This window comes from Crocuta crocuta, unplaced genomic scaffold (assembly GCF_008692635.1).
Source record: "Crocuta crocuta isolate KB4526 unplaced genomic scaffold, BGI_CrCroc_1.0 scaffold228, whole genome shotgun sequence".
In the NCBI taxonomy this organism is placed as follows: domain Eukaryota; kingdom Metazoa; phylum Chordata; class Mammalia; order Carnivora; family Hyaenidae; genus Crocuta; species Crocuta crocuta.
In genome coordinates this window covers 1,734,826-1,748,762 of record NW_027532820.1, presented here as the reverse complement: position 1 = coordinate 1,748,762, position 13,937 = coordinate 1,734,826, and the positions used below count along the sequence as shown (strand labels likewise).

The 13,937-nt window shown below is 46.0% G+C and overlaps 1 long non-coding RNA gene across 1 annotated transcript; it reads left to right on the top strand.

Annotated features, from left to right (window-relative positions):
- The first annotated feature begins 4,146 nt into the window (after positions 1 to 4,146).
- Positions 4,147 to 11,488, top strand: LOC144245682 (uncharacterized). Its single transcript, XR_013339396.1, has 3 exons — positions 4,147 to 4,212; positions 11,171 to 11,247; positions 11,347 to 11,488. It is a non-coding gene; the product is annotated as an uncharacterized LOC144245682 (long non-coding RNA).
- The last annotated feature ends 2,449 nt before the right edge of the window (positions 11,489 to 13,937 follow it).

The window sequence follows — 13,937 nt, the reverse complement described above, 5'->3', positions numbered from 1 at the left end:
GAGCCACTGAATTAAAGTCAAATACATTATTAAAATTAATTTCACCTGTTTCTTTTACTTCTTTTCATGTGGCTCCTAGAAAACTTTAAATTACATATATGGTTCGTAGGGGCTGAGAATGTTCTTGATCTGGGAGATGGAGGTTTATGTGTATGCGAGTAGGTATTGAATTCATCCAACTGTGCCCTTAAGCCTTGTGTACTGTACTGCTATATATAAATAAAATTCAGATTAAAAATTTAAAGACAAACAAACAATGGATTCCTGTTGCATTTAGAGCAAAAGCTAAGCTCCGCTCCTTGGCCGCCAGGCCTGGCCAACTCCTCTCCCTCACCCTATACCAATGTCCCCATGGCTCACTGACCTTCCCACTTCTCAAATGTGCCTTGCTCACACCCATCTTGGGATATTTGCATGTGCATTTTCTTCCTTGACCATCTGTATCGGGAAATATGTTTTATCCAAAAGGAACAAGAAACCCAAATTGGCTCACACACTGAAGGGAGTTTACTGGCTGTAGACCTAAGTCCAGAAGCAAATCAGGCTCCAGCCAGGCTATAGTCAGGGACTTGGATCCTTTTCTCTGTGATTCTCTGGGTGCTCCCCTCAACCGGTCACCCTTATCCTCATGCTGACCTCCTCATGCAGCAAAAAGGCTGCAGCAATCCCTGGCCTCACATCCATATCCCACCTCCTCCAAAAAGAGAGTTTCTTGTTCTCCAACGCTCAAAGGCAAGTCCTGGACTTCACCTAACCAATCCCTTAGCCCAAGAGAATCCCACACACTAACTGGTGTAACCCTGAACCAGTCAGTGCTCAAAGGACCCTAATTAGAATTAGGTGGTGAAAGCCCCATGCCTCCCAAGTCTCAAGGCTACAATGTGTTTGAGACCTTCAGATGGGTCACTAGACCACCCTACCACCTTGAGTCACTGTCTAGACCAGTACTTGGCAAACATTTCTCTCAGGAAAAAGAGTAGATAATGGAGGCTTGCATGCCTCCTAAAAGTCTGTATTTTAGAATCCTTAAAAATATATAAATTATTCGGGGCGCCTGGGTGGCTTAGTCAGTTAAGCGTCCGACTTTCGCTTAGGTCATGATCTCGCAGTTCGTGGGTTTGAGCCCCGCGTCGGGCTCTGTGCTGACTGCCAGCTCAGAGCCTAGAGCCTGTTTCAGTCTGTGACTCCCTCTCTCTCTGACCCTCCCCTGCTCACGCTGTCTCTCTCTCTCTCTCCTAGAAATAAAAATATTAAAATATATATATATATATATATATAAATTATTCTTAGCTCATGGCCTTACCAAATAGGCCAAGGGCCGGATTTGACCCAAGGGCCAGGTTTGCCAACCCTGATCCAGACCATCATGACGCTTGTGATGTCTAAACGTCCCTCGTTTATTTCTCTCCCCTGACTATGACGTAAGCTCCAGGAGAGCAGGAACCACGTCTGTCTCGTCTTCCACTGTCTTCTCAACCCCAAAACGGTGCTGCGCACAGAGATGCTCATTAAATCCTCACTGGATGAACGATGAGAAAAACTTTAGGGCAGAGTAGGAGGTCGCAGTGCCTCACTCTGGCCTGGCATTTTCTGCCCTCTCTATCTAGAGGACACAGATGCCCCATCCAGGGCAGGACGCCGCTGGTCCACGAGATGTCTTTATGCAAACCAGGAAAAGGAACCGCCTCTGGCTGGTGCAACCCAGCACCCAGGGCCGTGGTGAGGGCCGCGGGCTGGACAGCGACCGGTGGCCCTGGTGGAGTTCCGAGTCAGAGTTCTAAGAACTCACCTGCTTTTATTGTCCCCACTCTTCTCCGGCGGAATCCTCTGGTTGTGCTCGGCTTGGTGCCTTGACTCTCTGTTCTCTCACCAAAACTCCCAAAACCCTCTTGTTCTGGTTTTCAGCAAAATGACTGCAGTTTGCACGGATTGAAGGGAAATTCTTTTTGGGTACCTAGATGGGCATCCAAACCTAATGGAATGTGCTGGAAAGTGCCGGAATGTGCTGGAAAGCGCCTTCGGGTTGGTATGCAGCTGGGGAGGGATTTCTGTCCTGTGCGCTTACTAAAGCTCAAGAACGACAGTGGGAACTTCGCAGAAGGGCCAAAGTTGTCAAGGAAATGGGGAAGCTATCGTGAAAATACAAAGTAGTATGTTGAGGGTTCTTCCATCTGGGAAGACAGAAGCCAAGAAGGAATAACATCTGTTTGATCACGAATGTTATGGTGAGGGTGGTCATGAACTCATTCACCAAATCCTGATCTAAACCAGGGTGCGCCGCTCAAAGCTTGAGAGAATTCCGCTGAGGAAGAATAGAAGAAAATCTGACTTCACTCGGTGGGTGGTAAGCTCATAGAACTCATTACCCCAAGGAGGAATCAGGCGGGAAATAAAAATGCCCAGTAACCAAGACAGACTTAATGACTTACAAGAGGAATGAGGACGCCTTGGGATATCAGGATGTGCTCTTAGAAGTGGCTGACAGGAAGCAGAACTTCACATTGCTTCCCTGCATATCCCTGGAAGGGACAGAGCTCCAAGCGGAAAGATCACAAGCCATGGCTGTATGCCACCCCATGTCTTGGGAGGTCTGGAAGATTCCCTTGCTCAGGGGAAGCGGGCCTCATCGATCAAAGAGTGACTTTCCCAACTTGGGTTCCTCTAGGCCAGCTACAGTGTATCACTGGGAATCTGGAGATCATTAAGATAATAAAATGATGTTTGTGGAAACATTACATAAATGCCTACTCAGTGGAAACTCGCCTGTTGTCATTACAATAGCTAACATATATTATGTGCTATGTGCTGTTATAAGTACTTATTTAATCCTTATAATAACCCTGTAATATGGGTATTATCATATCATCACCCTATTTGACAGATGGGAAAACTGAGGCACAGAGAAGTAACTCTTTCAAGGTCCCACAGCTAAGAAGTGATCCAGGATTCAAACTCAAGTTGACTAGCTGTGGAGGATGTAATTTCCCCCATGAAACCAAGGTTAAGGCCACCCCCACAATTCTACTGAGGAAGGCACGGCTCAGCTCCAGTCAAGTGTTGCTAGGAAGGAATGCAGGCCCATTGTGCCCGCACAGATTTTTTTCAAGGAAAGTCATGCGAGTCAACACCAGACTCTGGATCGAACAAATCCAGCTAAATGTAGCCTGAAGTCATATGGCTCCTGACTTCTGCTCTACCCACAGCTCCTCTCCGGCAGCCTGTCTCACAGACAAGATACTCACTCGAGTTCCTAGACATGTGCTCTGATTGGTAGGACAGACTCTTGGGGCTGGGGTGCTTCTGTGACTGGGGGTCTCGCCCCAGTGGAACAGATTTGGTGCCCCGGCCACTCAGCAATGTCCAGTAATCTCTCTGCTCCCTTGCAGTTCCGGGACCCAAGGAAACCATGAATGCCATCACTGAAAGTGGCATCCAAGGCTCTGAGGCAGAGAGAGAGGTGGGTGTGTGGGAGGATAGGCTCTGTGGCATAGAACCTGATCATCTAGAACAAGCGCATAAACCACACAAAATGTTTAGAACCCAGGGCTACACCTCAGAGCTGGTGGGTGTGAGAAAATTGGCAAAGCAGAGGCAGGGCAAGGACCCGTGGCATCAAGTGGAGCCTTCATTCAGGGTCACCCCTAGGGTTGGGCAGGTTGTGCACTGCACCTCAAGTGGAACAAAGAGGACTGAGGGCCTTTTTAAAGTTTGCACAAAGGCACTATCTATTTGCTAAACTGAGCCCTCCTGAGGCTGTGTCTGCCTTTTCTAATTCATATCAAGTCTCCATATGTAGCAGGAGGACCCTGAAGAAATGTGGGGTGCTGCTCTACAGCACGGGGCCTGATGTGCCACCTCAGGGCAGGGCTCCGAGCTCCGTGACAGGACCGAAGCTCAGGACACCAGGATCTGGAGCTCAGTGCACCAGCCGGTGCTCTAGGGAGGAAGCAGACGGAGGGCCAGGCGGCCAGCCTGCCAGAGGACAGAGGCTCAGCTTCCTCATTCTGTCCCCAGTGAGGAGAGCAAGGTCCACCCAGCCCCTGTGGGGAGCAGGAAGTGAGAGAAAAGGCCACACCTGGGCACACGACCCTTTATTGCACAAGAGCCCCACCCCTTCATAAATGTGGCTTAAACAGCGTNTTTCTCTCCCCGACAGAAGGTGGAACCAACAGAAAGAATCTCAGTTAATCCTCACAATTTCCCTGGTCACAGGTAAGGAAACTGAACCAGGAGCTAAAGAAAGATAAGGAATTGGGTCAAGATCACATAACCAGTAAGTTGCAGAAGTGGGCTTTGAACCTGAGGTGGACGCTGTGGCCTCTGCCCGGGTTCCGCTTCAGGGCTGATGACAGCTCATGGCCAGTCCCTCCCCAGGAATAGCCCTTCCTGAAGGGAGCCACCCCAGCGCAACACTGGCCTCTTCCTGGGGGCAGCCCCCATCCAACTCAGCCGTGCAGGGGTGGGGCGGGGTACAAAAATCAAGTCCCCTGCCCCAATTTGAGACAATTCCAAAGGGCCACCTTGCTTCAGGGTTTTTATTGCAACTGTTGCATGTCAACATCTCCCTCTGCTTGCCTCATTCTTAGAGCTGCTGCTGGGGGTTGGGGGGGTGGTGCATGCTCCCCAATAAACTCTCTGCATGCAAATCTCCCTCTTAGAATTGCCTTTGGGGACATCCCACCTAAGACCCCTGCATTCCCCACCTTTATGAAACACTACCTCCCACCTCGAGCTTGCCAGGATAGAAGAATCTAGAATTCCAGTAGGGAGGGTGAGGCAAACCAGCAATGAGCACCAGCAGGAAGCCACCATCACCCCCCAGGCAGAACAGGGCAGAACAGGGCAGAACAGGACAGCGCTACCCCAGCCCAGGATCACCCAGCAGAAGCTGGGACCGCAGGAGGTCACAGCGGGTCGGTCTGGGAGAAGCAGAAACCCCTACTGAAGACACCCTTGAAGTTCGGGAGTGTAAGACCCTGGCTCCTCCCTTCCTCCCTCCTCAGCTTGATGATTACAGACTACTTAGAAGCACAGGCCATGAATACCCACATTTACGTTTGCACCTATTTAGGTAATATTAAAAACTGAAAAGGTTAAGTCAATTTCAGGTCCCTTCTGAAAGGGAAACATTGCTGTGGAACGAGAGCATCATCAGCCTCAGCCCCGGCCCTGCACACCCTCAATGTCCAGACTTTCTACTGCTTTGACCCCTTCTGGATTGGGGGTGGGTGGCCCAAAACGGCCTGGACAGCCAGGGGACTTTAGAGCCAGAGGGTCCATCCTATGGAGGGACCCCCTAACTTTAGGGGGCCATCACTCCAGGGCATTAAAGTCACCTCGGGGCTTGTGAATCTCAATCTAGACGAGGGGGTGCGTGTGTGCAGTTTCCTTCTCTGGTTCACGGGAGAAGGACTGTGTGTGCACATCTTTTAAAATGAAGAGGAGTCACTGGCCTTGGTAATGGATGGAATGTGAATATATTTGGTTTGTACTGTGTGGAGGGAAAGCTCCTCGGGCCTGTCCCCAGGGAAGGAAAACAGGTCCAGGGGAGAGATGAGGACCGGGGCGCCCAGCCCCGCCCGCCCCCTGGCTCCCAGGAGGCCAGGCCCCGCCCTGGAGACAGGCTGCCATCAGTTTGTTTTCCAGTGGGCTGGAGACCTGGGCTGAAGGCACATCTGCTTCTGTTTATTCTTCCTACTTATCTTAATGGGCCCCCACCCATCACTCCCTGTTACCCCTCACCACCGCCCTCACCATGCTGGGACACTCAGGTGTCCCTTGCTGCCCTGAGCAAAGACTCAGGGCTGGGGGAAGGTGGGGGACAGGCTGGAGACTTGGTGTCCTGAGTTAAGGGTCCTCACTAATCACCCCCCCGCCAAGCTCAACTGGACACTACGGTCAAAGTGGAAAAGGACCAAATGAGTAAAAGGCCAAAGACTCTCCTCCTGGGAAGGAAAGCAGGAAACTGGCAAGTTGCTAGGGGCAACCTTAGCTCTAAGAGAAATGTAATTACATTTAAATTTCAGGTTACACCTAGGCTAATAACTACAACTGGAAATTCCTGTGGGGAGGAGGAAGTTTTCTCTCGTTAAGAGATAATAGAGAGTTACTCGCCCTTGAACCCAGAACAGTCAGTTTCGTACAGGAAGAACTTGAGTCACATAGGGCCCCTGCTAGCCAATAAGGCACCTCTGTGCAGATTAGAAAAAGGGGCCCCTTTGTCCAGGCAGCTGCCCCCTCACTTCCCAGCACCCGGGGACAGGAGAAAAGGGACAGTTACATAAGCCTAGCAGCTCTCTCTCCCTCCGCTCTCCCTTTCATTAACGTGGACAGCCCGAGCTCTGAAGAGACTACCCCAGAAGCAGAGAAAACCACTGGTAGCTGTGAGAGGAGCTTGAAAGGCTTTTAACACTAACTTGGTCCAAAGTCTCTGCTCTATTTCATCCCATGATAAGGCTTCTGGTTGAGTTGTAAGAGAGCTTTCTAATCATGTTCCAGGACTGACCCGGGTTATCCTTAACTGTGATTATTGGCAATTTAGAAATCATGAGAAAGGTACCAGATTTCTCAAGGATTTTCTTTTTTTTTTTTTAATTTAATGTTTTATTTTAGAGAGAGTGTGAGTGGGGGTCTGAGCGACAGAAGGAGAGAGAGAGAGAGAGAGAAAGAGATTGAGAATCCAAGCAGGCTCCATGCTCAGTGAGGAGCCCTACATGGGGCTTGATTCCACAACCCTGGGATCATGACCTGAGCCAAAATCAAGAAGAGTCAGGCACTCAAGCAGCTGAGCCACTGGGTGCCCCATCAAAGATTTCCTTCTTTAAATTTTGCTTAATACCTGTCATCATCAAGCATGGTTTTTTGTTTTGTTTTTAATTGTAGACTTCATGAAGCTCCATTCTTTTTAAATAGGGTTTTTTTCTTTTTTTTTTTTTTTGNCAACGTAGCAGGGTGGTTCCAAGCCAGATTTTGGAATCAGAATGATCTAAGTTCCAATTTTAACTTCCCTAATTGCTAGCTGAGTGGCCCTGTGCAATTTACTTAACTTCTCTACACCCCAGTATTCTCGTCTATAAAATGGGGATAAGTAAGAGTATTTACCATAAAGAACTGGCACATGAACTAAATGAGGCGATGCATGGAAAACACTTACAAAGTGCCGGGCACACAGTACCTAACACTCATTAGCTACTCTTAAGCTTCTTTTAGATGGTTAGGGAAAGTGACACCTTACTTCTGAGTAACCGAGAAGGTTGACCATGTTTTCTGTCCCTTGGAGAAATGGCTGGTTCACTGTCTGGGGCAGAGAAAGTGAAACTGGGGCATCACCTTGTGCCAAAAGACTAGGACATGTTCAAAAACATAGGAGATATACAAGGGATTCTTACTGGCCAAATTTGGGACAATTTGAGCATCAAAGTGAATAATGACTACAATGCATAACATGATGAATAAAACAAACTATGTGTCCATAGTGATATTCAAAACGAGAGGGGAAGGAAGGGAAGTAGCTAATAAAAATGGAAGGAAGAATAGAATTGGATATCACTATTTTGCAGCCCCCAGTGAAACAAGTGATTTATATAAAGTTTATCAATGGAGCCACTGGATAAAAGTTTACTGGACAGTAAGATACTCACATTGCCACAGATGACCCACATATTATCAAGAGGGAAATGTCCCTTTACAATAGAGAGACCTGGGAGTCAACATCTTAACTGAGTAATCAAACTGAGCATCACCAATAGTCCAACAATTATACACCTTCTGATGTAACAGAATCTTTTTTTAAGGTTATTTATTTTGAGAGAGAGAACAGGAGGGGCAGACAGAGAGAGAAAGAGAGAGAAAATCTCAAGCAGGCTCTGCACGGTCAGTGTGGATCCCAATGTGGGGCTCCATCTCACAACCATGAGATCATGATCTGAGCTGAAATCAAGAGTCAGACACTCAACCAACTGAGCCACCCAGGTGCCCCTGACATAATATAACCTGAAATACACAATACCACCTGTGGATTATTCCTGCCCAAGTAACTACCATGAATCTAACCAAGCCTCATGGCAACATTACAGCGTATGAGAAAGATGGAGATAGAGGAACAAGAAAAATTAAGAAGATAAACTCACATGTGGAACAGACCATAAGACAACTGATGGGTGACAAAGTCTCTCTCCTTGACCAGACTTTAGTCAGCCTCCTTTGAACGTCTTTTGATTAGGCTTTGACCTTGGTCCCCACTCTCTCTTGAGGCTGCCCAGCTAGTCTTAGCAAAGAATCTTGCTAAATCATCCCCCACCCTTGACTTTCTGATCACTCTTGACTTCCTATCAAGGTCTTCATCACCGAGCTTTGATGTCTAAGCCCTTGACCTGCCTTTAGCGAGAGTCGGGCCAGTGTAGCAAGAATCCCACTTGGCCTTGATGTCTGCTCTTAGTACTTCTACTGACGCCCTCATCCTGCTCTTTGGCCGCAAGTCTCCACCTGTCCTTGTTTCAGAGCTGAAGACGATCCTTCTCCCTTATTACAATATCTTCATTATCATTTGAGAATAACTTTTTCATTAACACTTCAAAAAGTTACTGTCATTTTTTTCTTTTAAAGGTGGATTACTTTAGAATCAAAGAGGTTAGAAAGACTTAATGATCCAACGAATATAAGATACCGTGATTGGATTCTGACCAAAAAAGAAAAAAAAATGTACAAAAGATATTTGGAGGACAACTGGATCCAACTGGATCCTTTTGATGGACTGGATATTACAAAAGTATTGTTAGTTTCTGCAGGTGTGATAATGGTACCGGTTATGAGGATGTCTTTGCTCCTGTGAAATACCCGCATTTTGGTAACATCTGTATTTAAAGGTTGTCTTAGTTTCCTAGAACGGCTGAAACAAAATACCACAAGTGGCATGGTTTTCAGTAACAGAAACTTGCCCTCTCACAGTTCTGGACGCTAGCGGTCTGAAGTCAAGGTGTCGGTGGGCCATGCTTTGTCAGAAGGTTCTGGGGGAAGATCCTTCCTCGCGCCCTCCCAGCTCCTGGGCATTCTGGCAATCCTTGCTGCCCCCTGGCTCGGAACCACATCAGCTCTACTCTCCACCTACAAGTCACATGTCCTCCCCTGTGTGCTTCTCTGTGACTTCAAATCTCATCTCTCTCTCTTTATAAGGACACCAGTACTGGATGTAGGGCTCACCCTACTCTAGATCACGCTCACCTTAACTTGATTACATCTGCAAAGGTGCTACTCATAGGCAGGTCACATTGACTGGTATGAGGGTTGAGCACTTCAGGGGAACATAATTCAACCCACAACAGGGGCGAAATGTCAAGATGTCTGAAATTCACTTTCACTTATTTTGGCCAAGGAAAAAAACCACCTTAACTAGAGAAAGTGTGAGAAAGGAAAAAAATTAATATAGTGAATGTGATCATCGTGAAATCTAGGAAGGTTTAGGGGGGAGTATTGTATTCTTTCAAATTTTCTATAGGTTTGAAAATTTTCAAAATAAAAAATTGAAGAAAATTTAAAAATACAAATAAATAAACAATTGAAGGAAAACCAGACTCCTGACAATTATGCCATCCACAATCCTATTGTTTCATATGTATCTATAATTTTTAAACAAGCATTCCCATTTTTAATGAGCACTTCAAGTTGATTCCAATGCACTGCTAGGGTTGAAAAAACACTATAAATGTTAATATTATACCATACTATTAAAAATACTATTGGCGTGGCTCATTCAGTTAAGTGTCTGACTTCGCCTCAGGTTATGATCTCACAGTTCATGAGTTCAGGCCCCACATGGGACTCTGTGCTGACAGCTCAGAGCCTGGAGCCTGCTTTGGAACCTGTGTTTCCCGCTCTCTCTCTCTCTCTGCTCCTCCCTGGCTCATGCTTTCTCTCTCTCTCTGTCTCTCTCTCTCTCAATAAAAATACTACTAATACTAAATAGTAAATATATTATAAATATATGTACACACTAAAACACTAAATATATTTTGTAAATATAAATACTAAATATTCTAAATAATACTATCCTTATATTTATAATACTCAATACTCTAAATATCATAAATACTGAAAATGTCATAAACTCACATGGATGTATTTAAATCTCCTGCCCATTCTTTCTATCAACACACTCTAAGACGTGTCTTTTTTAGAGTATAAATTTATGTAAAATTGTGTCAATCAAAACACACACATACACACACTCACACAAGATGGTATTTCAGGGAACACTGGCCAATGTAACAACGTGTACCAATCTATCATTAGGTATATATATCACAGTAGGGAGTTACATCCAAAGTAAGTTCATTTCTCCTGAAGAGGCTTCAGCTAGGATTTTTCATCCCTCTCTCTGCTCTTATCTGTCTTATGGGTATACGCTTTTTTATTTTAAAGTCTCTTTACCCACATTTTCGTGGGGCTTGGGGAGGAGGCTGAGGCCGATGCACATGTTCAGTCTGCTGTGTTTAATGGGAGGTCCTCAGAGCCCAAAGTTTTCAACCCTAATTTTATTGAAAGAGGCTGCTTCGTGTAAATCTAGTCCCAGTTTCGAAATGGAAGTCAAGGAGAAATATGACTTGATTCACATAGTTTGAAGACCACTTTCCAAAAATGCTTTTGGCCTGTGTGGTTAAGTCTGAATTATCAGTCTAAGTATAATCATCTGACCACCGTGTGTGGACCGGGTCTACACAGCTCCGACCCAAAGCCCCAGCCTCGCCCCTTCTGCTGAACACCAGTGCCCACAAACAGAAGGTTCCCCTTCTCTCGCCCTGGAATAAACAGGAAGGTCTCTTGGAGCTGTGGTCTCAGGACTATAGTCCTGCCCCTAATTTCTTCAGACCCTTTTCTAAGAACTGAGTCATTGCAACATCGCACTCAGCCAGCTGCCTCAGCACAAGAAAAGCTTTGCTGTGGTGTGAGGTTTTGCGGGCTGCAAACTACATCTAGGTCAGCGAATTAAACTCCGCGGTGTGGTTACAGAGTCCAGCCTCATCTAGCTCAAGGGCAGTCTGACTTCAGCCTCTGAGCACTGGCTCTTTGGCGCCTGGGATACCCGGCCCCTCGGCGGGTGTTTAAGGTACGCCACTGCAAGTCGAAACCACTGGATGACATGGGTCTAAACTCAGAATCTTGTTTTCTCCACCAGGGCTCCAGGGTCTGAGAGTACAAGTACTCCGCTCCTGCAGACACGGAGATTTGTGTGTGCAAATTGGGACAAAAGAGGTAGGTGGAGACGTATTTCTCTGTTCCTTAGTTTCATCTACTACTTGTGTTTTTTTTTTTGCTGCCACGATGACTCAAACATGAGCCTTTTTTTCTCAGTTCCCTTTCATGGAAGCTTTTAAGAAGAATTTCACAACAGATGGCCAACTGGTATACCTAGATAGGGTTTTACAAAAGGCAGTAGCCAATGAGGCGGAGTCACCTGATTCAGGAACTGGGTCTCAGATTTAGAGTGGATAAAAACCCCAGAAACTAAGTTATGTTAAAAATTCAAAATAAACAAAGATCCAAAACAACTCAGCAAATACTTACTTGAGGGCCTGCTGCTATCCAAGGCTCAGGAATACAGACATGAAAACCAGAGGTGCCTCTCAGGAGCTCTTTGACAATGGAGAAAGTGCACCACCGTTCTAGTGGATGACTACACTTTTTACTTCCTAGCACCTACTCAGGCTTCCGGAAATAGTACCCCAAGTTCACTCTGGGGAAAACCCCTCCTTCATTCTCTGTGCTTTCATTGGAACTAGATCTTCCCCTGGCTCTAGAGCTGAGATACAAACTCCGGCCTGGTTATAGTGATTGTTGGGAGACATACATGAAGTGTTTGCTGATCGTATTCAGGCAGAGGTACTAGATACTTTTCATAGGGTTGCTACCAGTACGGATGATATGAGAACAGAATTGCCAGAAGCCACAAGATGAAATCTAAGAATGAGACATAGCAGATGACAGATCCGAATGAGAGAAACTAAGCTCCTTGGTGAAGCTATTCTTGAAGTTCCATATATTCCTAGACTTTCCTGTTAATTGTCCCAATCATCATTTTTATTTGTTTAAGCTACTCAGACGGCATTCTCTGTAATTTGCAGCTAAAACAGTTCTGTGTAATAAGTTGAATAGCGTCCACCAAAAATTCACATCCACCCAGAACTTCGGAATGTGACCTTATTAGAAAATAGGGTCTTCAAAGATGTAATCAAAGATGTTACAATAACATCATCTTTGATATAGAGTGTGCCCCAAATCTTTTTTTTTAAGTTTATTTACTTATTTGGATAGAGAAGGAGACAGCATGAGTGGGGGAGGGACAGAGAGAGAGAGAGAGAGAGAGAGAGAGAGGAGAATCCCAAGCAGGCTCCATGCTGTCAGCACAGAGCCCAATGTGGGGCTTGAACCCACGAAACCATGAGATCATGAGCTGAGCCGATGCCAAGAGTGGGCCCTTAATTGACTGAGCCACCCACAGTGTGCCCCAAATCTAGCGACTGGTGTTCTTAAAGATGAGGAGAGGCAGAGGCTGGAGGAATTTATGTTGCCAAAGGCCAAGGAGCGCCTGAAGCCACCAGCAGTGAGGACGAGGCAAGGAAGGACCCTCTCTAGAGAGCGCGTAAAGGGAACGTGGCCTTGCTGACACCTTGACTTCAAACATCCGGCCTCTAGAACTGTAACATTTCCAGTTTTAAGCCACCCTGCTTATGGCACTTTATAACAGCAGCCCTGGCAAACCAATGCCCTCTGATACACGAAATCATTCAATATTCACTGGTCCCTAATATGGGTCTGAACAGATCTCAGCATAAAATCCAGAGACTGCAGAGAGACACCTGAACTGGGACATTATGAAGCCTGAAGAACTGTGTGTCCCACCAACCTGTCCCTGCAGGGGCCCCACTGGAAGGCCCGAGGAATCGGCAGGATTCATGGCCCTTGCTCTAGCCACTTTGCAAGCCACTCTCCTGACACGTGGATCTCTTTTTCTTCAACAGGGAAAGCAGCTCTGTTTCATATAAATTGAATACATTTCTCCCGGTTTGTTTTTCGTCTTTTTACTTTGTTTATAGTAATCGTTGCCCTGCAGAATTTCCATTTTTTTACATTTTCAAATCCATCTTTTTTTTTTTTTTAAGGCTTAGAGTTGTTGGCTTTTAAAAACTTCCCTTTTTGGGGGGTGCCTGGGTGGCTCAGTCGGTTAAGCATCCAGTCATGATCTTGCAGTTCGAGTTTGAGCCCCACATAGATAGGGCTCTGTGCTGACTGCTCAGAGCCTGAAGCGTGCTTCAGATTCCGTGTCTCCCTCTCTCTCTGACCCTTCCCGGCTCATGCTCTGTCTCCCTCAAAAACAAAAACATTAAAAAAAAATTTTTTTTTCTTACAAATAGTTTATTATCAAGTTGGTTTCCATATAACACCCAGTGCTCATCCCCACAAGTGCCCTCCTCCATGCCCATCTCCCCCCTCCCCCCCACACCCATCAGTCCTCAGTTTATTTCTCAGCACTCAAGAGTCTCTCATGGTTTGCCTCTCTCCCTTTCCCCCACCATTTCCCCCCTTCTTCTCCCCCTTGTTCCTCCGTCAAGTTCCTCCTAATCCTCCTATACGTGCAAACATATGATATTTGTCCTTCTCTGCCTGACTTATTTCGCTCAGCATAACACCCTCAAGGTCCATCCATGTTGCTACACATGGCCAGATTTCCTTCTTTCTCATTGCCATGTAGTATTCCATGGTATAGATAAACCACATCTTCTTGATCCATTCGTCTGTTGATGGTAAAAAAAATTTTTAACTTCCCATTTTTATCTAATGGGTTATACTACACAATAATGTTGTAGCTTTTTTTTCATTTCTTTCTTTTCTTATTGTAGAACAGGACACATAACAAAATTTACCATCTTACCCACTTTTAAGTA